Genomic DNA, 26,509 nt, shown 5'->3' on the forward strand with positions numbered 1-26,509 from the left:
GCTAATGGAAAATCTCTTCAGAAATCTGTAACTATTGGGAACATGTAAGTATCCTACCTAGATTGAAATCAGCTGACACCATCAAAAGACCATATGCTTCTGTGTTCACACAGTATTTAAAACTTTACAGAGCCAGCTGGCTTTATTTCATAATCTAATTACAAATGAAAATGTTCAGCTAAATATTGCAATGCTTGCCAAAACTTACTTTAAATATGCTCATCTTCCTTAAGCTCCTGATTATTGAATTTTCATGTTTCATTTCTCCTATACTTATACTTGTTTTTCAATATTAATTTTTAATAAAATATTATTTACTTCACCTAAAGTATTTTGTTCTGCCTAATAAATTACTGTGGATGTTATGCAGGTGATCCAGTGAAGTAATATTAGGAAAGTAGGTTATTTATGTATAAGCAGCAAGGAAAGAGAGGAAGTTCCACATTCTAACATGTCATTACAATGTAAAAACATTCATTTCAATAACGTAACAAAAACTCATTTGAAAATAAATAAATGTATACAATAGAACTTTTATGCTATTAATGCATATTCTCTTCATAATACTCATAAAGCAATACTAAGCCTTGGATAAATGCAGAGCCTCTTGTTTGACAGATGTACCTGTTATCCAATCCTTTCTGTATAGTTACATTTACTTTGGGTTTAATATTATGCACTGCTTTTTAAGATTTGTAAAATTCAACATTTTCTGCCCATATGTTATAATTCCATGAGTTTCTTTAAAAATTACCTTTGGCTATGGGGAGAAAAGGTATTTGATTAATATCAAAATAAATGGGTTTTTGTTGGTTTTGTTCTTTTTAATATTTGAAAACATTTCCTTTTTTCACACACACACACAAATTGTATTTTGAAATGACCCTGGATCCTTAATATATTCACACCATAGGAAGAAAAATGCTTTTATGCACTAAAGTCTTGCATATTTATTTATGTAAAGAAAAGGACCATGTGGGTGCAGCAAATTAACATGGCACGTGTATACCTATGTAACAAAGCTGCACGTTCTGCACATGTATCCCAGAACTTAAAGTATAATAACAAAAATAAGTACATAAAAATAAAATCCCAGAATGTGGTTTTAAAAAGGACCACCAACAGCATTTATGAAATAAATGAAAATGTTTTAATGGGATATGAAAATGTTTACTTTATTAAATACAAAATTACATTTTCATGAGTTTAGAATTGCTTATTTTAAGTTCTTCAATTACAGAGCCTTGAATAGGGAACTCTTTTTGGAGCTATTGTACATGATTTTTAAAATCTGAAGTTGCTTGCTGTAATTTATGGGAGAAGTTTTCACATTTTCAGAACTAGAGAAAAGTGCCCACTCTGCCTTTTTAGAACATTTTTTTCCTAAAGTCCTTCTACTTTTGTTTTATCTCCTGATACTCAAAACCAAAATATATTCTAGATTACCAAAAGCACTTTTTTATGGTCAGTCAATGTAGACAGACACATAGCTCAGAAATTGGCTTAAGCTGCCTCTTAAACATCTCTTCAAGTTACTCAACTTTCCCAATTCCCAGGTACAACCCAATTGAGCTCTTCACCATTCTTATCACATTCCTTGCATTTTCACATCTACACTTATTTTTAGATCTGGGATACTCTCTTGTCATTAGTCCAAAAGACTTCACGTCCATTTATACCTCATTCAAAATATTTCTCTTCCATAAATAAAACATTTTCTATGCTATTCATTTCACCTCCAATAATCTCTCATTTCTCTGAATCCAGCTCTTTTGTCTATACAACTCACTTTTGAATTTGTTTTACTCTATTTGTTATTGTCTGAACTATATCTTATTTACCTGACTACACGTCCATGAACTGAGGATTCATATTTAATATTGTCTTCTAGCTTCCTTTTTTTCTCAATATAACGCTTTATGCAGTAAAATTCTGTTACTTAATTGTGCAGTCTCAATTTTGGTGATAAGCTTTACTGTTCCAAATATACTTATGTGTCTATCCCCCTCCCTACATTTCAGGATCATTAGGTATAGGAAGAATGGTTTATCTTTTCCATATTACCTGAGAATATGTGAGACTATCCCTTAGGATCTAGGCAACCACGTTATGGTCGAGGAACCGTTCACAAAAACTTTTGGCCTTATTTCTCATAACCCATTTCTAAAAAAGATTAATTATATGAAATGATTATTTGATAATTGAGACATTATGAACACATTTTACCTATGCATGTAAAACACGTAATTATATAATTACATATATATTATATAATATCAAATGTGCATGTAAATTTATATAAAAACATAAAATTATTCTGGATAGAAAATTGGTTTTCCTATCTAAGCCTAACTAATTTGGTGAGGTCTCAAATCCCTTTCCAGAAAATGTTTTATAATTTTCTGAATTTTAATTTAAGCAGCATTATCCTGGTAATATCTTAAACCCAAACAAAAGCCCAAATAAATTTAACTAGAGTACAATATGTAATGACATTTAAACTATAAAATATTGTAAGCTATAAAAATATTACAAACTATAAAAATATGGGTATTATTTCCTACTTATCTTTTGTTTAGGCCTTAAATAGGAGGATAATATTACCATTATGGTAGGAACAATGTGTTCTGTAACAAAAATAGGACTCAAAATATTCATGACGTCTATTTTCTTCTTCCAAATCACTTTATACTTGAATGATTTAGTTATGAGAGGTTTAGGTAGACAATCTTAGGATCAGAGAAGATGAGTCTTTCTTTCAAATTCTAATTTTGCTGCTTAAGATTAATAATCAGTTTAAACCTCCCTTTGTTCACCTGGAAAATGGAAGTAAAACCACCTGGCATGGTTTCAGTGAAGACTAACGATAAGACATGTAAAACACACCAAGCTCTACACTCGCTTCATAAGAGACATTTAACAAGTGGAAACTCTTATTACCATCTGCATTCTTTTGAGGGTAAATACATTGATTTCCACCTCTATTTTTCAGCATGCTAAATATTATCTACCATATATTTTTTTCTTGTCTGGGGTGATACTCATGATGAAATCGAATTCATCGGCGTGTCAATTTGATCTCTTGAGGTCTTTCACATTGTGGTATTTCCAACTTTATATTCTGCAAAGTGCAAGCTTCCAAATCAAATACACTTTGTTCTTATTTAGCATATTGAATTTTTCTGTAGAGTGGCTAGATCCAAATAGTCTGTTTGGGCCCCAGCGTCACATAATATCCTCATGTAATAAACCTGCACATGTACCCCCTCCATCCAAAATTAAAGTTGAAGTCATAAAAATAAAAAATAAGTATTATAGGATATATTAGTCTGTTTTCACACTGCTATAAAGACACTATCTGAGACTGGGTAATTTATAAAGAAAGGAGGTATTATTGACTCACAGTTCCACATGGCTGGGGAGGGCTCAGGAAACTTAGTCATGGCAGAAGTCCAAGGGGGAGCCAGCACCTTCTTCACAGGGCAGCGGGAGTGATAGGGAGAGCAAGCAAAGGACTTTAAAACCATCAGCTCTCTTGAGGATTCACTCACTCTCATGAGAACAACGTGGGGGAAATCACCCCCAGGATCAAATCATCTCCTACCAAGTCCCTCCCCTGACACGTGGGGATTAACAATCGAGATGAGATTTCGGTGGAGACACAGCCAAACCGTATCATAGGGTAATGACTGATTTAAAGGTTTTATTCAGCTTCCAAATGTCAATACCTTTATACATCAGGCACTATGGTAAGCAGCGGGGACAGGTATGAAAAGAAAACCACTAAACTCTCACCTTGCAAAGACTGAATCTCTCAGTTTTATTTGCAAGAAAGGCAGAAAAGCGTGTGTGTGTGTATTTATATATAGAAAGTATGAGCAACATATCATAAGGATAAAAAATGAGAAGAGACACATAGCACTGTATACTACGGTTCTGGTGAAGGAGGGAATAAAGACGTTGATACCCAAAGGCCATAGATTGGGCAAGAAGGATTAGAGACTTCCTCAGTACAGTTAGTTCTGAACCAGTAATAGTAGGATTTTCAACCAGATGCTGTAGCAATGAAATTTAAATGACAATCTAAAAGATAATCTAAAAATAATAAAACTATCTGGAAATAACATTAACTTTCTCTTCTAGCATCTAAATCCAGAGTAATTGTGCCTTAGATTGCAGAAGAGTTTAAATTAATTTAGTGCAGACATGTGAAATAGGCTGTCTTTACTTTTATTTCCCCAATTCAATGTAAAAAGAGTATAAATCAATAGTAAGTCCTTTTACAACTGTGACGTAAGTACACTCATTTATGTAGTTTCAGTACTTGATAAGTAATCAAAACATCCTTTTCTAAGAAATAAAGTCTTACAATATATGTATGGTATGTGATTATATAAATGTATTTTTATACTTGTATTTGAAATAAATAATTTTCAAATCAAATTTTCTTTTTTTTCTCTACCTCCCGGCTCCAGTGATCCTCCCACCTCAGCCTCGCAAGTAGCTGGAACTACAGCCACATGACACCACACTCAGCTAATTTTTGCATTATTTTGTAGCGATGGGGTTTCGACATGTTGCCCAGGCTGGTCTCAAACACCTGGGCTCAAGCAATCTGCCCTCCTTGGCTTCCCAAAGTGCTGGGATTACAGCTCACCACACCAGGCCTTAAAGCAAATTTTCTATATTCAGATTTATCTATACAGAAGGAAGTCCCCCCAGCACACACACGCAAACATATTCAATTTCTTTCTTCTATCTGGTCTTGGTTGTCATCAAATCATACATTCTCTCATCTGGACGTGTACCTGTTAGTATTTTCTTCAATTCTATGAATAGATTTATGTTTATGTAGATAAATATTTGGTGAATGGATGCAAAATAGTGAAAGTGGTTATGTTTATCAATCACCTACAGAGTTAGATGCTGCAGGAGGAGGTCATAGATGACAGGACAGGTTAAAGCAGTTGCCTAGAAATTATGTAGCAACGTTGAAAGCTGTAAGTAGAATAAAGGAAGTCAAGATGGGTTTAGACGAGGGCAGTGTCACTGGAAGCAAAGAGGTATTTTTGCCTGATCTTTTCATTTTCATTGTGCAGATTTTATCTACATAAACAAAAACAGGAAGGTAAAATTACTTTTAATCTGATGTCGCCTCCCACCCCATCCATCATTCTGCAAGATATGATTCAGTGAGGGAATGGACCTTCAGTTGCTACATCTTTGTAACAAACACTGTGTGGATTTGAATGGTAGACCTGGTTTTGATTCCATCCTATCAGGGACGTAGATATCACAGGTGTACACAGTTTTCTTTGTACTGGCAGGTGGTGTCATTAAAGTGAGAGGTGCCCTTCCAATATGTTCAACCAAAAACCTTTGTCAGCTAAGCAGATGGCAAAGCTCATCTACTATGCTGACAGTTTGCAGATAAATGGAAGTCTTACTTGGCTAATCCGTGAACTGCTGAAAAGTAGGAGCAAAAATAATAAAAAAAAATCCATGGGTCACAAAATAATTAGGGAAGTTCTCATTTAGAAATAGCTTAAGACCTTGTCTATCAGTGTTGACAAGGCTCAAACTTAGAAGGCCTCAATTAAAGTAATCAAACACAAAAGTTACTAGTAATAAAACTAATGGCCTATTTTCAGTAGAGCAAAATTTAAAATCAAAATAGATTCAGCTAAACAGGAGAGTATAGAAATGTAAATCAATAGAAGAAAATATTTATTTAAAATTAAAAATAAAAAGTGGAGGGTCAACTTATTTCAGCTCCTAGTATGTTGAAGTTTGCATTAGCGTTATTTTAAAAGTCGTAATTTTGCTTTTGCAATTTTAGTGTTGAAAATATTTCAAATCCATACACATGATGCAACTATTTTTTTACCTTATTTATTATTTTGAGATTTTTGAATGTTTTATATTACCCTACACTAATGCCTTTCATTTTCTTCCTTTTTATGCCTCAATAATTTTAAATGTGTAGCCACTGTTTATTTTTATCATCTCATTTTCTTTTCAAATATGCAAATTCCCTAATAGCATCAAACATCTAACTTTTTTCTAATTCCTCCCTGGATAAAATGACTCCTGGGAGCAGGGGATGCCTCTTTCCATTTTTCTATCTCCTGGTGGTGTCTTTCAGGTGTAGATCTTTTTCCCTCCCCTTCCTTCTTATTGAAACGAAAAGGTATTCATATCAAGCTATGGCTAGCGTTTGTTAACGGCTTCTGAATTTTACATTAAAAGCAAGCGTATAATTCCAGATTTCACTGCATACATTATAAACCACCCATGTGGAACCCTTGCGCTTCTCTTATCTTTAAATCTTTTAGGCAGAAAAAGATTAATGAACCTAACATTTCTCTCTCACACAGGGGTGAAATGGACTGTTACAAAATCTTCATGGGAGCCTGTCTGATATATGAGAAGGAAAATCCACTCCGTGAAAGGCACAAGGCTTCGGAGTGTCCTGTCCAAACCCATTTAACCTCTGGGTTATCCCTGCCAAGCAGACCTGGGAGGAGCACCAAACCACTGCCCACAAGCAGACATTACTCTGAGATCACTGAAAGGGGCGCTTACTGGTTTCTTTTCCCCTGGCCTTGTTTTGAACAGAAAAAGACAGCTGCTGTCAACGTAGTACAAGGTGAAGAGGGCCAAAACATCTTCTTAACCAAAAAATAACTATCAAAGTCCTGTTTCGTTTTCACAAATTCTGACCTCATTAGCCCTTCTCAGTTTCCTTCAGTGCTCTTTCGCTAGCTTAATATGTTCTTTAACTTCAAAAGGATAATGCATTTTCTATCCAATTAACTGAAATGGATTTAACCAAGTATTAATATCTCTTACTACCATCTGCGGAAGAACCTTAGCGAACTAAGTAATAGCTTGGCATATAGAATAAGAAGTTTCCAAGAGTACTGAACTTTATCAGGGGAAAATGTTCTAATTTCTAATCCAGGAAAACTTGAGGTGAGAGAATAAGGTTAGAAGTACTTAATAGAGATGGAGTACTGAATTTTGCAGAGAGAGCAGAGTGCTTCCATTATTTAAAAAGAAGTGAGCGAATATGATCATAGCCTCTAATTCTCCTAGGAAAGAGAAGGAAGAAGATTTTACATATACTTAAAGTGAAAAAAAACTTAAATTCTTTCTGCTTCTACCCTGTATTAGTCTGTTCTAACACTGCTAATAAAGACATACCCAAAACAATGATGGCAGAAAGCAAAGGAAAAACAAGGCAAGTCTTACATGCCAGCAAGCAAACAAGCTTGTGCAGGGGAACTCACATTTATAAAGCCATCAGATCTTGCGAGACTTATGCCCCACCCTGAGAACAGCACGGAAAAAACCCACCCCCGTGATTCAATTAACTTCACCTGGCCCTGCCCTGACACGTGGGGCTTATTACAATTCAAGATGAGATTTGCCTGGGGACACAGCCAAACCCTATCATCCCCTTTCAACATACCCATATTAAATATCACCTGTTTATGGCAATGGGCAATTGTATTCCCCATTGCAACTACACTTTACTAAACTATCAGATATGAGAATGCAGGGAGGGTAGGGACACAGAGGAGGTGCTGAGCAAGGAGTTGGGGTAGGGGGAGCCAGAAAATTCACTAAGCCTCATCAAACACATGGAAAGGTCTCCTTTTTTGACCCACAGCATCTAGGGCAAAATTACCTCCTAGAAGAATTACATCCCACTCTTTACTCTGCATGTAGTGATTGTTTATTTAGCGTTAAATCATGCAAGGTACCTCAAGAATACATTAACTTTAGCGAGAACTGAAAGGAATTGCTTGTTCAACCAAGGGCATTATTTCTGGGGAAAAAAACTGATAGTTTTCTTCAATTTTCTATTTGCTCGAACGTTAATTATGTTTTAGTCAATTGTCAGCATTCTTTCATCCAGATTTTTAAGCACAGTTTAAAGATAACAGAATACTTATCTCATAGTACTGACATTTTGAGAAGCTTAGTTATATGCACAGAGATGTTAGGCTAGATTTAAATGTAAGGCGGTTTTCAGTAGAAAACATGACCATTCATAGTTCATCTTGAATCATAGGGGGTTTGGCCATGCATGGAATTGTTACATTGACCTGAAGACTCTATTAATCTCTCCTTTCTGACTGAGATACTCCGGAAATATGTAGCTATACATGCAAAGAGTTACACTTGCTTTATTGTTATTATTATTATATTTTAAATTTCAACTAACATCCATTCCTCTAGGCATTGTACTAGGAGTTAGAGAGATAAAAATAAACAAAAAGGCCTCTGTCCTTGAATAGCCTCACATTCTAAAAGACAAGCTGAGCATGTTAAGATATAATTTTAAACCAGTAACATAAATGACTTATCTGCAAAATGATAGAATTGCTAAGAAAATGAAAAGGCTAATTGTGCCTAAGAGGAATAACATGAAAGGCGAGTAATGTCTATTTTCTGCGCTTATTCGAGAAAAGGTTCTTGGACAGGATTGGAATATAGACAAAGAGTTAAAAGTGTTACTATTTATTCAAAAAGATGCTTATGGCTAAATTAGAAAAATAACTACTTGGTGAAATGGAGACTGTAATAGTGTGACAAATAACTGCAACAGTTATCTCCAGGACACAGGTGAAGAAAGACACAATAGCAGATGCACCCTGGAATTTAGAGAAAGAAGACTGTAAAAGGTTTAGAGAGAAACGTACTCTGCACAAAGTCCTCAGCCAAATCTTATTGGATGGGTAGGGGCTGGGTTGTGAAATGAGTGAAGGCCATTGCTACATACTCAGGGGATCGGGGGGAAATGGGAAAGAGCAGAGCCCATGCTGAGCCTGCCGCAAAGCTAAGTTCATCAGGAAACAAGTCTGAACGTGTAGGAGGGGCTTGGTTGAGAGGTCATGAAATACGTTCACGTGTGCCAGGCCCTGGAACTTTCACATCATCTAATAGGCAGCCAAGAGCTGTAGAGGAGATTTAAGCAGGCTGTGGCCAGTCAGTTGTATCCAAGGTTGATTACGCCACAGGAAGTATGCTTTCAAATGGGGAGTGATGCAAAGGAGCACTCCCAGAGGAAAGATCTGTGCTGAAGTCTATATTTATTATTATTATTATTATTATTATTATTATTATTTATTCATTTATTTTTGATGAAGGCTCACTCTGTTGCCCAGGCTGAAATACAGTGGTGCTATCTTAGCTCAATGCAACATCCACCTCCCTGGTACAAGCGATTCTCCTGCCTCAGCCTCCCCAGCAGCTGGGACTACAGGCACAGGCCACCATGCCTGGCTCTTTTTTTTTTTTTTTTAATAGAGATGTGGTTTCACCTTGTTTGGCCAGAATGGTCTCAAACTCCTGGCCTCAAGCGATCCACAGGCCTTGGCCTCCCAAAGTGCTGGGATTACAGGCGTGAGTCACTGCCCCCATCCTGAAGTCTGATTTTTAAAACACTGTTAAAAGCTTTTGTTAGGGGAAAACTTTACCCTGAAGAATGTGCACCTTCTCAAGAGTGTCTCGCTGCTCATGGTATTTGTTTATTTTATTGGTGGCATTTTAATAGTTTGAATCATACATTGTCTTAGGTGTAAGCATAAAGTGGAAAGTGTTCATAAAACAGTCTAATGGATTAATACATCCTGCCTTAGTGTGTCCTTTAAGGAAACTATATTAAAGAGCCCATACTGGCCCAAAGTGACAGGATTATGTGTGTGTATTTTAGAGAAAAACTCATCATGGTAATAAAAAGAATCAGAAATGGGGTATTTGTAAACTAACACATTCTTATGGGTAACCAGAGGTCAATGAAGAAAAAGCAAAAGTTTCTGTTTCTGTCCAGGTTTCAACTAGAATAAATCATTAAATAACAGTTTTATTAATATTAATAACTTTATTAATATTATTAATACAAATAATACTAACAATTTGATTTATTGAACTTACGGGTAAGGCACTGTACGACCCTATTCATAGAATGTTCATTTCATACTTCCAGTAATTCAATGAAGTGGGTACTTTTATTTATACCCATTTTACAAATGAGGTTTTGAAGCTCCAAGAAGTTAAATAACTCATCTGTAACCAGTCAAATAGAAGTGGCTGAGCCTGCTCTTCCAACTCTCCAACCTGTATCTTAATCATGATGGTGGTGGCATCAATTAAGATGGAAATAGAGAAGGAAGAGTAACATTAGGGATGACAATGACTTCTGTTGGACGGGGAACATAGAGTTTTCAGTGCTGTACGAGGAGATGTGGCACCATGTGGCTATGCGGTAGAGAAACTTGACTGTAAGAGAATGAGGCCCAGAGCGAAATGTCTGCCTGTGACATCCTGTCCTAGCCCCTCAGAAGGGCTTGTTCAGATCTAGAGTCTTTGTGCTGCTGATCTCTCTGCACATTTGTTCATGTTGTACCCTCTAAATTCCCCACTCTCTGTATCTCTCTCCTTCACCTGCCTCACTGTGACTCCTCTATGACTCTCCAGAGACCTCACTTCTTCATGAACCCTTCGTGATTAGTCAGGACTAAGTGGTGTCCGGATTCTACGGAGTCACTGCTCACTGCCACTTCATTCAACACAGTCTTTCCCACGTGGTAATCTGAGCTGTTCGCTTCTGTGTCTGTCTGCCTTTCTTAGTGGATCATTAACCCCTGGAGGGCAGGAACTCTGACTTGAATATTTCTGATGGTCCCATATTGGCCTGTTTTCAGCATCTACACGAGTTCAAATAAACTTTTCTTAAAAAGAGAAGATGCAAGCTAGAATGATAAAGCCTGGTTACCTATGTTAGGGAGATGATTTGGGACAGAGACTACACTAAGATCTCATTTGTATGAGTTCAAATCACTAAAGGTTAGACTTCAATTTAAGAAAAGCATTCTGCTATTAGGGCGAATATATATATATATATATATATATATAAAATAGTGAGATATTATTAGACATTTTTAAGGAAAGGCCTAATGACCAAGGTTTACAGATATTAATAAAAGAAATACTTCAATGGGTAGAAAATAGTTAGATTGTATTACCTCTAATATACTCTTCTCGCTCAAAAATATCCTGTAATATTGGTTTGAAAAAGTGGAGTTGAGAGCAGATCCTTTGAGACTTACATTTCTAAGACTATCCTTACACAATTCCACAAAGAGGTGGCCTTCTATGCTAGATGAATGAAAGCATGGAGTTTGGCTTAACGCAAGGATTTATGGTCCGTTGTAGGCTGGCCTGGCTCTGTGGGTGGTGATGATGGCCAAATACAGGGCAGAAATTGGAGGAGAGAGGACACGTTTATCTTAATCAAGACAGAAAAGGTCCTCCAATGAAAATGGCAAGTAAAACCAGTAGTAATCTATAGCACATCAACAAGACAGGACAGAATCAAGGGATTCTTGGCAAACAAAAAGCTTTTCTTGAAAGAACATTTTCCCAAAACACTTCAGTGGAAGAATTGATCACTGACACAATGGAAAGGTTAGTTCCCTAGAAATCCTTCAAATCCCAGGCAGCATTGTCACGGTGGATAGCAACAATAATCTGGATGGGTTAAAGGGTCTAAAGGCATAGCCCAAGAAATAACCTGCGAGAAACCCCAGAAATAGAACCTTCATGCACCAGAAGGGACTCTGTTAGTGTCGAATGTTAATATAGACTCCTGGCCTTGCCTGCATGTTACACTTGGGCAAAACTGTGGGCACTGGCTGGGTAGTGCCAGACCCCCTTCACACAGTATATGAGGTCCTCAGAAATATTAGCGATAGTCATGCTGCCAAGTCAACAACAAGAACTTAGCCCATACTATGCCCTTCAGTACCTCCGCTCATCACTTCATATGATTATCACATTCATTCCTTCCAAAATTACATAACAATTTCCTACATTACGAGTGAAGAATGTGAGGATTTAAAAAGCTAAGTAACCAGACTGAGGATGTACAGCTACAGTTAGCAAATCTAAATTAAAAACAGAAAATCTGATTCCAAGCTAGCACTCTTAGTTACAACAGTCAAATTCTTCTCTGCGATCTGATTGAGAATGGCATATTTAAGTTACTGTGACAGCAGACACAACAGGAATTGTATTGAAAATATTTAACAACAGGTAATGACGATCTTTTGCTCAGCAAGCTTCCACCAGCCCCGCCAAGGGCCTTGACTCTGCCAGTGAAGTCCTTTCAGGACTACAAGGGGCCTGGTGGGCAAACCATGATGGGGGCTGTTCCACAGGAGCCGTGTTAGTATCTTGGTGAGTTTCATGGTGGTCCATGGAAGTGCACATGAGGGGCTGCCAGGCTGAATGGGGGAGAAAAGTGGAGAACAGACAAGTGTCCCGCCAAAGTCCCCAGGGAAAACCAACAGTAGAAATGCTGGGCAGGGAGTTTTGTTTTGTTTTGTTTTTTTGAGACAGAGTCTCGCTCTGTCACCAGGCTGGAGTGCAGTGGGGTGATCTCGGCTCACTGCAACCTCTGCTCCCAGGGTTCAAGCAATTCTCCTGCCTCAGCTTCCTGAGTAGCTGGGATTACAGGTGCCCGCCACCACGCCTGGCTAATTTTTGTATTTTTAGTAGAGACAACATGGTTTCACCATATTGGTCAGGCTGGTCTCAATCTCGTGACCTCATGATCCGCCCACCTCGGCCTCCCAAAGTGCTGGGAATACAGGCGTGAACCACCACACACGGCCAGATATATCTCATATATCATATATATGAGTCTGACTGAAATAGAAAATGACAAATTAGAACAGTAACCAGCTAGAAGTTGGCACAAGAGAAGGGATTGGTGCAGCACGGGAAGCTGGTGGCCCTAGGTGGGTCAGGACAACAGCTGTTCACCAATCAGTAAATATTTGAGCAACCAGTGCAGCTATCCTGCTGGGGTATAGGATGCCTCTTAAATATGTAAGCTACAGAGGTGAGCTCTGATGTGAATGCCTAGCTCTTCCTCGCAGAGGAACATGTGAAATCTCATAGCATGACGGTAGTTTTTAATGAGGTCATTCTCACCTGGGGACTGGGTACTCCCGGGAGTAACACCCAGAAGACCTATCTCTCTTCTGACAGGGTCACGAAAGGCTTTCTTCTCAGTTTATCTAAAGTTCTGCTTTCTAGACTCTGGATTGGCTGACCACTGATTCTTTTGGTGCTCTCACTCTTGAGTTCTGCTTTTGTGCTTAGTCCACATATCACAGTATAGCTAAGGGTGCAGAGCTGTAAGTGAGCTGTACTAACACTGGCTTCTTTCTTTTTTTATTGCTGTAGTTACAACTCTACTCTTTTCAGGTTAGACACGTAACTTTGTATTTATACATACATAGCTGGCAGCCTTCTTGGCTGCAGATGTGGGGAGGTTTAAATTCTGCTCTTTCTGCAGACTGAGGTGGAATTACCTTGAGGAAAGGGTAGCTTCTTATTTACAGTACAATCTAAAGACAGATACTCTCATTACACAGAAACATGACCAGCTCAAAACTTCCTATATTGCAACTTTAACACACCACCTGCCCCCATATCTGCAGCAGCTCAAAGGTTTTTCCATTTAAATATATCGCAATGCTCGCATTCGGCTGCGCGCCACAATAGCAGATCATTATTAGCCCTGAATCGCCCCTCTGGCACAGCAGTTGGAGAGTCTCCAAGTGCCCCTTCGGAGCCGTCCACCACACTTGTATGGTTTGTCTCAGCATTGAACAACTTTTAATCTTCATTCCAGTGCTTGGATTGATATAATTTAATTTTCTTGCTCTAATAATAAATGCTCATTCCAGTCTATGACGTGAACAGCCATCTTGTTTTGGCTCTGTCTGTTCTTCAGCTGGTTTACTCTCTCCTCTTGTTTTCTTTTCTTTTCTTTTAAATCAGAAATTAATGGTTATTATTTTATCTTATTTGGAAATAATCCAGTTTATGAACATTTATTATTTAATTCAAAATAACATAGTTTTAACATCTGAAATTACATGAAAAGTTCATTTATACACATTTATACCATTTACATTCACCTAACTTACTTATTTCAAACAATTATACCAGATTGCTCATGAAAACTGAGATATTAAACAAAGCTAGTTCCCATTTCAAGTTGATTCTCTGTTAACTATTTTTGTAGCCTGTGAATATCAGGTGTTCATCACCCAAGTAAGAGCCTGAAATATATGTATATTTTGCCAGTAACTCAGAAAATACAGCTGTTTTTCTTAAACCAACAATATTAGTCTTCTTTTTTAAAGAGCTATGCAAGCAAAAACTATTTTGCTATTAAGCTGAATTTATTTTATTTTATTTTATCTATTTTTTGAGATGGAGTTTCAGTATTTCACCCAGGCTGGAGTGAAGTGGCATGATCTCGGCTCACGGCAACCTCTGCCGCCCAGCTTCCAGCGATTCCACTGACACAGCCTCCCGAGTAGCTGGGATTATAGGAGGTCACCACCATGCCTGGCTAATTTTTGTATTTTTAGTAGAGACAGGGTTTCACCATGTTAGCCAGGCTGGTCTTGAACTCCCGACCTCTGGTGATCCACCCGCCTTGGCCTCCCAAAGTGCTAGGATTACAGGTATGATCAACCACACCTGGCCTAAGCTGAATTTATAGTTCTATGACTGTAAAACATCTAACAGAGATCAATATAATCCTGTCTAACCAGCAAACCCAGGCAAAAAAAAAATGTTTTTATTTTCTTTTGCTAACAGTAGTTTCTAACCATCAGTTTTTTTCTCTCATTTTCTTCACTTTGGATTTTCTATTTAGGACTCATTTTACTCCCTTCTCTGTTTTTCCTTTTTTGTTGTTGTTGTTATTTTTGCTTTTAATATTTCTTTTTTAAGATCTGCGCCTGCTAATATTTCATTGCAAATCTCACTTCTGGGAATCCATAGTACTGAAATTTTAACTCTTTCTTACTTAAGAATATATTTAAGATTCTCTGTTGATATTTTAACACAGAGATAAATGAGCCTTTTAATCTGACAGTAGGTAGCACAAGTCATCATCTTGTTTTGGAGGGGATGTATTTTTATCAAGGCCTGATTGAACAGGGATTTGGCCCATCTTCAGGGTACCAGGAAAAGCAGACCAAAGGTGTCTCTCACTGTAATTCCCCCACCCCTCAACCATGAACCCAGAACCAGCCATATTTTGTTCACTACAGAAGGATGTGTGTACTTTATGCCATATGCAAAATTTTAGGAGGTGTTTAGGAACTGTTTATAGACAAGGTCTCCATGTCTTTTGATTCTTAGAAGCCAGTTTGTTTATTTCCAATAACTACTGGCTATTAAGAGAACCACTTAGAGAGAGCTGTGTGGGGAGCACACTGCCTCCACCTTCTTCAGTGTTCCTCCCACAGAACCTCCCACGTGACCATGTCTACACAGTAGAGAATAAGTCCAAATGCTTTGCCTTCAGTGGTTCTACGGCTGAACCCTCAACACAGCCACACTCCAAAAATGTTAGACCTCTACATGTGAAAAAGATTTCTGAAAGTTTGAGAGGCATTTAGGTTTTACAGAACACTCACAGAGTCAGCAAGTTATAAAACACTTATTGTGACATGTGGTCTTAAATTTGACCAAAGAGGGAAGAAAAAGACAGGTTGGTCTCTAAGAGGCAATTCTTTGGCCAGCAGGACAAAACCTTCTTCCCACTTCTGTTTTCCTGACTATAATTAATGATGTATTAGTTTGCAACCTCCCAAAATGCTGCATGACAGATGAGAAATTAGGCAGGAGGAAAGAGAATGAGGGCTCCCTGTACACCTGCCATTGCTCCAATGAGTCATGTGGGATGCCCCTTTTCAGCCAGGGTGGACAAATCAAGATTCATTCCAATGGTGGTGCAGTTAAATGAGGTAAACAAAATTATATTTGGCTTTCAGCTTTTGAATCCTAGCCTGTGTCTCCCTAAGACACTGGGGTTTATTTCAATAACAGAGCATGACGGTAGTTTATAATGAAGTCATTCTCACCTGGAGACTGTGTACTCCCAGCAGTAATACCCAGGAGATGGCTATTGTGATGGTTTATTTTTCAAAGTTCTACAGATCACTGAGTAAATTAGAGCCGCCATTAGCCATTGACACAAAATCCTGGGAATTGAACACATTTCCAGAATATAGTTTCCTGTATCAGCCCAGACCTCTTGAGACTGTAGTTCACAACTCCCCAGGACGATCTCAGCCCCTTTGAAAAGCCAGAAGATCAAACACCACTTAGAGGTTATGATTCATTCTGGCTGAGTATGGTGGCTCACACTTGTAATCTCAACACTTTGGGAGGCCTGAGGGATCACCTGAGGTCAGGAGTTTGAGATCAGCCTGGCCAACATGGCAAAACACTGTCTCTACTAAAAATGCAAAAATTATCTGGACGTGGCTGTGCTCTCCTGTAACCCCAGCTATTTGTGAGTCTGAGGCAGGAGAATCGCCTGGATGACAGAGCAAAACTCTGTCTCAAAAAAAAAAAAAAAAGGTTACAATTCATTCATTTTAGTTTGATGCAACTAACATGGGATAATTTAATAGACTAACAATAAAAATCTAAGCAAATTATGACTCTAATAAATCGAATTCCCATCTAATTCTGCAGTCAGGACCCCAAAATTTTATGAAGGGTAATTTATTCTGACTTCAAAAGGAAATGTATAATACAAACTAAAAAAAAAGTAACATGTTCTTAACTCTGGGTTCCCTTTGGTTTTCTAACCTTATGAACACTGGAACATTCTAGCTACTAAAATCTTTCATGAAAATTAAGCAGGAATGTATTAGCTTTAATAAGGTAATCCCAATCAAAAAAAATTTAATTTTTATTTTAGTAGAGACGAGGTTTTACCATGTTGGCCAGGTTGGTCTTGAACTCCTGACCTCAAGTGATCCCTCGCCTTGGACTCCTAAAGTGCTGGGGTTACAGGCGTGAGCCACTGTGCCTGGCCTAAATATAATTATAACCATATTCATTTTTAAGTATACTATTAAACTGATTATAAAAATAACAATTTTACAGATTTTAAGGAAATTTTATAGTATGTAGGGTAAAATGATTCAGTTGATCTGCATAAGCAAGATCTTAGAGAAATCATAAAAGTCAACATAAGACTTCCTGTAAGATTTTTAATTTATAATCTTGACAAATGCATTTCTGAGTGACCATCCATGAATTTTGGCTCAAGCTATAAGCTTCTGTCAGGTATTTATAGAGTAAAAATCATTCCTAATTTCATATCTAACACAAACCTTTGCAGCCACTGGAAGATTGGTGATGAACATTTAATTGAAAAGAGATACTTGTAAGCGTCTTTTTCTAAATCATTCCTCTTTTCTGCTTTTTGACATGTGCTACAAGCAATTGTAAAAGAAAAAAGTTCTATTTTTTCTTTAAGATAATTGAAATCCTTTGTCATCTAATTACATTGTTAAACAGCTTTTCATGCTCTTATTACCTTTATCTAATGTTTAGCACCTAATATTAAAATGTTCAGATGCTATCTTTTGTATATTTTTTCTCATCAATTTTAATTATAATGACTGTGATTAGAATTCAACATTAATTACTTGAACAAAAAGACTGAGCGTTTTATGGTGTGGTTGTGAGGGGGAGATATTTTATATCATAACTAACACTGAAAAAAGTCCCAAAATCACGATTCCTAAAAAGATATAAACTCTTTGGAGGATGATTTGTATAGGAGAACTGAATATTCTATGAGCCATTCTTGAGAAAATCTGTCCTCCTTGCTTCACTGTAGGTGGAATGTAATTTTATAGTAAGATATATATGCCAAGGTTATTTTGTTCCTGGCTCAATTCTCCTGCAAGATTTCTCCATTGATTTCTTTAAAAAGCATTTTCTGTGATAACAAACATGCCTTTGTATGTGCAGACCTTGATCTTGCAAGCTCTCTTAATACTATCTGTAATTTTGGTGATTATAGCAAAGGTCAAGTTCAGTTCAGCAGGCGTTAATTAATAGTCCTTTACATGCCAGACACTACAAAAGTTGTGAGGATAGAAAGGAGAAAACCAGATCACCTTTCCCTGGAGATTCTATCAGTCTACTTACAACTTGCCAAACAGATCATTTCAGTTTGATGGGAAGATACCATGACAAAGTTTATTCAAGAAAGTGTAAGTGGAAAATAGAATAGTTCACCAAGCAGGAGAGACTTTAGGGGAGGCTTTTTGAAATTGCAAATACCTGATACATGTTCTTCATGAATGAAAAGGATTCCATCAGAAAGTTAACTGAGCATCTTATTTACAGCAAAAGGAAAACATTAGTCAATACATAAGTGACATAGTTTGGATCTGTGTCTCCACACAAAGCTCGTGTCCCACTGTTATTCCCAGTGCTGGAGACGCGGCCTGGTGGGGGGGTGATTGGATCACGGGGACGGCTTTTCCCTTTGGTGCCATTCTCTTGATACAAAGTGAGTTACGGTGAGATCTGTTTTAAACGTGTAAGGCACTTCCCACCTCTCTATCTTCCTTTGCTCTGGCCATGTGAAGTCACGCCTGCTTCCCCTCTGACTTCCACCATGATTGTAAGTTTCCTGAGGCCTCCCCAGCCATGCTTCCTGTACAGCCTGCAGAACTGTGAGTCAATTAAAACTCTTTTCTTTATTTAAACTCAGTCTCAGGTATGCAGGTATCTCCTTATAGCAATGCAAGAACAGACTAATACCATAAGCATACATTTTAGCAAAGAATGTTTAATGAAATAAAGAAATGGCATATGAAATATTAAGCTATGAAGTATGTAAAATACCTCTGTTTGTTTTATCTATCATTAGCAGATGATATCATTTTAAGCAGAGATCAATATTTTAGTTACTTAGAGAATAACATAAATCAGTCAACATTTAAAAGGGAGTGCCAAGATATTTAGCAGTATTTTATGAAGAGCACCTCATTAAATGTACTTCCCTTATATAAGGCAGATTTTATTATTATGCTTATTTACAGGTAAGGTAACTAAGGGATACAGAGTCTAAGTAATTTGTCAATAAAGTTAAGTTGCATAACTAATGTGTGTTGGGGAGTTGATTCAAATGCAGGTGATCTGTCTTCAAGTTCTCTTATCAAAATATGCCATCCTGTCACTCAAGATCCTGACTATCTTCTACCTACTGAGAAGCTATTCCATGATGGAGTTGATAGATGAATTGGGGAGTAGGGCTGAGAACCTGTTCGGTGCTGGACATCAGTTCCTGAGTTAGGATATGACTCTCACAGGCTGGAAGGAGCTGAGCATGATAAAAACAGCTAGTCCATGTGCCAAAGAAAATTAATCAGAATTTCAAATGTAGACAAATACATTGACTTAGATATTAGCAGGGAGTATAATTTAATAGACAAGTAGTGCCAATGTATGACCGTAAATGGCTGAGAAGTGTTTTCATCTTTTCTGTGACCTCTTCAAAGCAAAGCCCAATATATTCGCAGATATTTCCTTGACACCTGGAAACATCCTTTTCTGAAGCTATGTCGAATCTATTTTATTTATGTATTATGTTTGCCTTGCATAAATTAATTACAAGATATTTTGTAATCTTGGTTCCTTACTTTATGTTTATATACATTTTTGTCTCCAAAAAGCAAAGACTGCATCCTAAGTTTCCTTACTTTTCCTCACAGATTTTTAAAATAGTGCTATCCATGTTGTTGTTTATGCAGTGAAATTATTATATTCTGTGCATGTTCAACCAAGGTAAATGTAGTTACATGTGCAAGAGAGAAAGAAGGGTAGAAATTTAAAGAATTAAGACTTTGCCCACCTTCTTATCCATGAGCACCTACCCAGAGTGACCATGAAAGGGCAACTGAATCAGTATTGACCTCAGCCATACTCAACTTCCTGAGATTATTCGTAATATGAGCATTTCAAGCATTGGATATGATCCTTTGGAATCAAAGTTATATAGTTTTCTTGCAGCATGTCCCCTAAATACGAGGTAACTAATTATTCTGGTGTTCCACTGAAAGGCACACAGTGATCTCCTTCAATCTTGGAGAAAAAACTGAATGTTAAAATTATTGTTAAATCATATGTCAGTCTCCAATATACAGATGTCCTGAGTGACTTTTACAGGAAATGTTAACACAATCATCACTCTAGGAGTCACCCATGGAATCTAATTAATGTCAGTTGGGACTGTCATATATTCAGTAAAAATATTTTAAATAAACTAATAGAATTGGCAAGTGTTAGGACTCATGGTGGGACCAGGGACACTGTTAGAGATATTTTCTAAGGAATGTCTAAATATGGTTTAACTCCATACTCCTTCAACTCTCCAATGCAAGACTTGCAAAGAAGAAAATAGGGCTCCCCAATGACTTTCTTTTGAGTTACCCTGAGTTATGCGACCCCACATTCAAACTTTTGGTCTAGTTGGGTTGAAGTATACAACTTACGGTTTCGATAAGAGTAAGAATCTTGAGTTTAATGTGAAAAATATCATGACAAAGTTCATCCAGGAAAAGTGTGGGTGGAGAATAGAATAGTTTACTAAGCGCTCTATAGCTCTAGTGAGTTCTCCACTTTATCTAAGCCCAAACTCCGTATCAGAACCTGCATGGGTTATAAAACCTAGGGGATGGCAAAAATAATCACACTGTGTGTTAGAAAAAGAGAAGCCCAAGATGATTGATCCTATAATAAGATCATAACTTTATTTTCCGATCACTTCTGATGGACACCAAAGGGAAGATAAAATGGAGAAAAACTCAGATGCAATATTTTTAAACAAATAGTAAATCTTTCCATAAGCAAAAGGCCCAGTCATATTTTTGGGCGATCTGAAACTATCAGATTTCTGGTTGTAGAGCTGGAAAGGTGATATAATAGAAATCTTTCTCTTCACTCTGAAACATCTGTCTTGATTTATTACCTGTGTTATAGCAGATTTGGTAGAATGGTGAGAACAGACTACTTGAAAAAAATCTTCCTTTTTACATTTGGAACTGAACTCTGTCATTGTCTGGGGTAAATACCTGAGATTCGAAGTCTCATGGCTGCGGAAAACTAGGATGTGGACACACGAAGAGTAAGCTTAAGAGCAGAAATTTAATAGGCGAAAGAAAGAGAATAGCTCTCTCCATAGAGGTTTCTGCTTTCAAGGTAAACTTCAGGGAGTTTTATAAATGAACTTGAGGAGGTGGTGCCTAATTTACATAGGGCGCGACAAATTGGTCAGACCAGGTGTGCCATTTGCATAAGGTGCGAAAAACTGATTAGGACTAGGTGTGCCATTTGCATAGGGCACAAAAAGCTGGCTGCCCCCATCCTAATCTTTTATTATAGAGACGGTTTCTCTACCTGGACTGTACCATGTTGCCTGTTCCTTTACTGTACACGTGGTAAAAAAACAAGAGAGAAGATGGAGCCTCCATGTTAGATATGCCTGGACCTCAGGTAGCCTTTTTCTATTGGCACAGCTGCCGGCATTCACCCATTCTGACTTCCAGCTCGTTTATCTATGTTTGCAGCTCGACTTTTCAGGCTGCTGTTTGTTAGAAAAGATAATTTCTTGGGCTGCTTTTTGTTAGAAAGGAAGCTTTACCGAGCTTTTACCCTCATTATCTGTCTAAATAATTTCTATCTCCTGTATCGGAATTTACTGCAACTTCTATTTCTTATATTTTGTATATCTTAAAATAACATTATGAACTATTACCATATATTTGATGTCGGTACTGGTTTGGAATTCCGTAACTATAAAGCCAAACAGAGAAATTGAAAAGGTTTGTGACATATGATAGAATGAAAGTATTGAAGAGTAAAAGCACCTAATACATGGAAAAACATATCAGTCATATCTAAGGATAGCATACACTTCTTCATCACCCAAGTTTGCATATGGCTAGGAACTCAATTGGCCAATACTGAGGAGTCAACTTGTTCCATTTTTCTAATTCCCCAAATAGTAATTACATTGGCCTAGGTCATCCTTTTTATAAAGACCAGAAATCATGGGTTACTGCCTTGGAATTAGGAGTGCGGTTTGTGGCTGAGACTGGAGGAGTCATGTTGGGTGCAACAGGACAGCAGAGGTAGAAGTGTCCATGGGTGGATGGACACAACAGATAAAGCTGGAATTAACCAGGTCCAGCAGATTTCACTTTATCACTTACATGTTCATTAACCTTACACTAACTATGAAACTGAAACACTAACCAACACAAGGTGGTCAAATTTTTATGAAGGGGGTTTAGTGTTTAGAATCATCTACTTCCTAAGCTTTTGTTTTCATATGTTTTCTAACTATATGTCTTTTAAAGGTTCGATAGCTTTGGCAGATCTGTGCATACGTTATCTGACTTTGCCTAGCATTTTTAGTGCACCCCTTCCTGATTGCTAATGCTATCTTGGAATTGCCCAGGTATAAGAGTTCCTAATGGATTAGCAGGTCTCACTTGCTGGTAAGCTCCAAGCTTATTTTGTAAGATTCTGTCACTCAGGGGATAAAGGTGAGTCCAATGCTCTACTTCTTTGCTGTCATCCTGACTGCCCCACAATTGATTTCATGCCTTTTGATGGCCCTTTGTAGTTATGATAATGCTGCCTCGTGTCTCTAAATATGCAGAAAGCCAGAAACTTAAATGTAAAATAAGTAGCATGAAATACTGCTAAATTACAAGAACTACAGTTCTTTTATTTCTGTCTTTCATCTTAAGCTTAATTCCCAAAGTAAAAGTGTTGCATTATTCCCTTTTAAAAAATTGACTTGATAATTAAATCCTAAAACAGGCATGTTATAGCTCATCCTTCTGTCCTGTGAACCAATCAAATCCAGTCTCACTGTACTGTCAAAATAATCCTATCCTAATAAGTGAAATACTATCTTACTAGAAAGATAGATTTTCAGTTTTATTCTGGTCCCCAGTTGTCACTCTGTAAAAAGAAATGTGGGTCACTCCTTAGAGCACAAATGTACTTTCTAAGGAGCATTTTTGGCTATGCATGAGCAGTAATAAACACAGAAAGATTCTTCCATTTAGATTGGATAGCAATGCATTTGAATTTTTAGAGCTGCTTTGTCATTTTTTAAATGGAGAGGTTGGACTAGCTTATATTTAATTTCCCTTCCAGAATTAAAATGCTGTTATTATATGATTCTACAATACAGTTAAGTATTCCCTTTTGAAGCAAAAGGATCAGAACTCAAGCACAATTCAAATTAGGTAAAAAAAAAACAAAAAGTATTTTTATTCTTGGTGGCCTACCAAATTTTCTCCTATATTCTCATGAACTCCAGTGTCAGAGAGTTACTGTTTGTGATCATTTTCTAACTGCTTTAAATTATTGCTTCCTTCAGAGCTAACACTTGAAAGAAAGCTTGAAAACAGGAAAGCCTTCAAGATACCAAGTGATTAGTTACCAAAAGTGGAATTTCAGGAAATTACAGGTGGCCCCTCAATTGACATAGTGTAACTTATCTACTCACTTCTTCTGGAGTAAGCATGAAGTTCTGGCGAATTACACTGGCTGTGTTCTTATCACTGATTATCAGTTGAGTAAAATAGTCAAACAACTATTTCACTTATTGGTCAAAATACAGCTATTTCATACTTGTTTTGAAGGCAAGCTAGACAAAATAATGATAATAATAATAAGCACAAAAGCCCAGGTGCGGTGGTTCACTCCTATAATCCTAGCACTTTGGGATGCTGAGGGGGTGGTGGATCACCTGAGGTTAGGAGTTCAAGACCAGTCTGGTAAACATGGTAAAACTCTGTCTCTACTAAAAATACACAAATACAAAAAAAAAAAAAAAAAAAAATTAGCCGGGCATGGTGGCACATGCCTGTAATCCCAGCTATTTGGGAGACTGAGACAGGAGAATTGCTTGAACCTGGGAGGCGGAGGTTGTAGTGAGCCAAGATCATGCCACTGCACTCCTGCCTAGGCAACAGAGCAAGACTTTGTCTCAAAAAAAAAAAAAAAAAAAAAAAAAAAAAAGCACAAAAATACACTGAGTTCTTACTATGAAACATCCATTGTCAGTGTGCATAGAGTTTGAGAAACAATTTGTTTGGCAAACAATTCATTTGGCAAACAGTACTTGGTTCTGTTTTATGAATAAAGTTTTATTGAAACACAGTGATGCCTACTTGTTTTTGTTTTGTATCCTCTAAGGATGCATCTGTACTACAGTGGAAGAGTGGAGTAGTTGCAAGAGACCACATGGCCACAATGTCAAAAATATTTGCTATCTGCTCCTTACAAAAACGGTTTGCTGACATCAGAATGAGAATGAAAATAACTTTAGTTTCAAAAATATTTGAATATATGTGCAGTTAGAGAGAAAAGGAATTCAACTCAAGTAAAACATATCATTTGAAAGAAATGATACATCAAGCATGTTTTGTCTACAGCTCACACCTTGTGCAGTAGACTGTGAACCTGCTGCCAGACAGAGATAGCTGGCGACTGAGGAAGATTACATGTGAACCAAACCTCTTATTTCAGATGACAAGGTTTCCTCATGGTGACCATGAGAAGACAGAGGCACCATTCTTCATATTGCTGCACACCTTTTCTCTCATACTTCTTAGGGCAGTACCCCATAATGCTTAACACAGTAGTGAAATCAGAAATTCTACTTGGGACTGTTCAACACCAAGTGCAGTCAAATCACTGCCAAATAGCACTTTTTCAAATTAAATTCTCAGCTGTCTCTCTCACAGTCAGGTCAAAGCCCTGCCTGTCTTGCTTGCCTAAGAGCAGTATGTTATTTTAGGCAACTATCGATAGTAAGCAAAATTGAAGACTTTTGCCAACAGCATATCGCAGACATTTCACCAGAAGACACCTTTCGCTATCCATTCCTAGAGATCATATAATATAAAATGTTAAGTACAAAATAGATGTCATGGGTTAATATTTGACCTTTTTGGATTTTCTTATTAATCAAAGAAATATATGATAACCAGTCAAGATAGACTATCATTTATAATAAATTGTGTTAATATGAATAAAATAAAGTATCAAAAATATGACTGTACTTATGATTCATATTTAATTTTGCTTAAGATTAAAATATATGGCCAGGCGTGGTAGCTCACGCCTGTAATCCCAGCACTTTGGGAGGCCAAGGCAGGCAGATCACAAGATCAGGAGTTCGAGGCCAGCCTGCTCAACATAACAAAACTTGTCTCTACTAAAAATACAAAAAAATTAGTCAGGTGTGGTGGCAGGTGCCTGTAATCCCAGCTACTCGGGAGGCTAAGGCAGGAAAACCGCTTGAGGCGGAGGTTGCAGTTAGCCAAGATCGCACCACTGCACTCCAGCCTGTGTAACAAGAGCAAAACTCCATCTCAAAAATAAATAAATAAATAAAATAAAATAATAAGTATATTTATAGGATCATCTCTGGCACTGTTTGAATATTTTTTAAGTTGGAAAGTCATACTGGAATGAATGTGCTTTTTAATTTTTGAAGAATATAATAGTAGATTCTATAGAAGGATAGGGCAATATTATGATATCATATGGTGATTAAGATAATACCGAATGTCTGATTGTCAAGTCATATTCAAAGGAATTGCTAATAGTTAAAGAATACAGGCAATTACAAGACCTAAGCAACATATGCAGAAGTCCGAGACCATCTCTGCAGTTCACATGGTCCTTCCTTATTACATTAGGCTGCACTGCGGTTCAGATTTAGTATCTGAAATTCTAAACTTGTTTGCTTTTTTTTAAAAAAAAAAAAAAAAGCCATTTTTGGTCATAAAGTATCTCCAATGAAAAGAAATTGAAAGAAAAAGATAACCTTTTTCCAGGAAACCATACCTTGACACATTAATAAATTCCAGTTTTGTTTATAATAAGCCTCCTAGATAGATCAGGTTATGTGACTACATGCATTTTGTAGATAGATACTCTGTATTTTCTGATAGTGAATATCACTGGCGTGTTTGCCACAAGGTTTTATTAACTTGTGCACAAGACAATTTGATCTGATCAGTCTTTTTTTTTTTTTTTCCTCCCAGGAAAGAGGTTAACATCCTACTGTTAGTATGTTCCTTCACAGTGATGATACATGAGTTGCCCCAACTGGTACTTTGTTGAGAATACAATGTATATTTTTAATTGCTATATAATTTCAACCAGTATTGTCTGGAACAAACAAACGCATGGTCAAACTAGACACTTGTAGCCATGTAGCACTAAGGTTACTTTGTAGACATACCCCAGAAAACAGACATGGGAAATTATTAAAAACAATACTACAAGCTAGTCATAAATTTTATCCTATAATGCTTGACAAAATAATGTATTTTGTTTTGCCTTAATATGTGGGGTTGAGAATCATTGTCAAGATGATGATTTGAGGGAGGACCCAAAACTCTGGGTCTTTTATTGTTATTGCTGTTGTTTTCTTTTAAAAAAAAAATACACACACACACACACATATATATATATATTTCTTTTCTGTGTACCATACATATCTCTAAGGCCCAGGGAATTAAATAGCTTCCCTTTGCATGACCTGAATACAATT

This window comes from Rhinopithecus roxellana, chromosome 21 (assembly GCF_007565055.1).
Source record: "Rhinopithecus roxellana isolate Shanxi Qingling chromosome 21, ASM756505v1, whole genome shotgun sequence".
NCBI lineage: Eukaryota > Metazoa > Chordata > Mammalia > Primates > Cercopithecidae > Rhinopithecus > Rhinopithecus roxellana.